This window comes from Peromyscus maniculatus, chromosome 3, assembly GCF_049852395.1.
Source record: "Peromyscus maniculatus bairdii isolate BWxNUB_F1_BW_parent chromosome 3, HU_Pman_BW_mat_3.1, whole genome shotgun sequence".
Lineage (NCBI taxonomy): Eukaryota > Metazoa > Chordata > Mammalia > Rodentia > Cricetidae > Peromyscus > Peromyscus maniculatus.
Genome location: NC_134854.1, coordinates 152,699,931 through 152,701,799, shown reverse-complemented (window position 1 = coordinate 152,701,799; position 1,869 = coordinate 152,699,931).

Genomic DNA, 1,869 nt, shown 5'->3' with positions numbered 1-1,869 from the left:
ATGGTGGTAATAACTTAGCTAGATGTAGTGGCTTACCCTACATCTTATCAATTAGGAGGCTAAGACAAGATTGCTGAAAAAAATTAATACAGTGAGAGCCTGTGTCAAGGAACCAAACAAACTAACAAAATTGAGGCCCAAATTTCCTAAGTATTTTCCAGGGACATCACTTTATCTTATACAACTGTACCCAAGTAATCAAACTTAAGACATTTAGTATTGGTACAGTAATTTAATCTAATCTAGGATCCATGTATTCATCTAATGACTGGATAATGCCACTCTAAGTATTTCATCCATGTTCAGGTTCACATGCATTCAGTGCTGATGTCATTGTTGTGTTCTTTAGTCTTGAAGAGTTTTTTATATTTTCTGGTGGTGGTAGTTTTTTTGTTTGTTTCTTTCTTTTTTCCAAGACAGGGTTTCTCGGTGTTACCCTGTCTATCCCAGAATTTTCTCTGTACAGCAGGCTGACCTAGCACTCACAGATTTGCCTGCCTCTGCCACCTGAGTACTGAGATTAAATATATATATATTAGCCTTGGCCACGCTAAATCTTGTTATATCGACAAGATTGACATCTAACTCATGGAGATACATTTACTTTTGCCCCCCAAGTGCTGGAGTTAAAGACATGCAACACCATGTCCAGCTGAAAAATATGGACTTTCATAAGTACACTACCTATCCTCCATTAAATCCAAGTAGAACATTTCCATCTCCTCTCAGTCCTTGCTTGCCCTAAGCTATAGCCTTACACAGTAAGTTGGTTCTATTCCCATTACAACTTTGTATCTGCTTTCTTTTTGCTTACCATGTTTTTTACATTAACCAACAACTTTTTCTTTTTAAAATATTATTTTTATTAATTCTTTAATAATATTTTTTTAAATCATATTAACTTGCCCTGGTTTAGTCCCTTCCAGTTCACTCCACCTCCATACCCACTCAACTCCCTGTTTTTCTTTCTCTTTTTCTTTTTTAAAACCCATTGAGTCTAGTTGTGTTGGTCAGCTACCTTTGGATATTGGCCCTGGAGTTGGTTCACTGAAAATATTAATAAAATTGACAAACCTTTGGTCAAATTAACTAAAATATTCTGATAGGATTGAAATTAATAAAGTCAGAGATGAAGAGGAAGACATGATGGACACTGAGAAAATTTAGGAAATCATAAGGACATGCCTTTAAAAAAATTGTATTCTACTCATGTGAAAACTGGGTGCCCCTAAGCTTGAAGCACAGAGAGGGGAGCACTTCCAAATTCTTTTTATGACACCAGCAAATGTTTATTAGAATATCATTCTGATGGAATTTTCCTTTAGTGAGTATGAAATGACCTCCCCTGCTGCTTCTCACTAGTTTTGGTTTGAAGTCTATTTTGTCAGATATTAGAATAGGTATGCCTTCTTGTTTTTTAGTTCTGTTTGCTTAGAGTATCTTTTCCACTCATTCCTCCTAAGTTCATATAACAGAGACATGGTGGAAGAAATAACTAAGAGCTTACATCTCAAATCACATACAGGAAGGAGAGCAAGCTAACTCTAAATGCAGTGAAATATTTTGAAACCTCATAGCCTATCCCCTGTGACATGTTTCATCCAGGAAGACTATACCTCCTAATCTTCCCCAAATAGCCAACAACTTGGAACCAAGTATTCAAATATCTGAAATTTATAGGATACTTCTCATTTAAACCATCATTGGTGGTATCCACAAGTTAGTCATGTTTCTTGAAGGCTTATGAAAGAGACAAGTATAATGAAGAGCAGAGAAAAGAGATGTGTTCAATGTGACTATCACTGAGAACAAAACAAAACAAAACAAAAAAAAACAGTTCAGTAAACTCCAAGTGTGGTGGTACTGTGT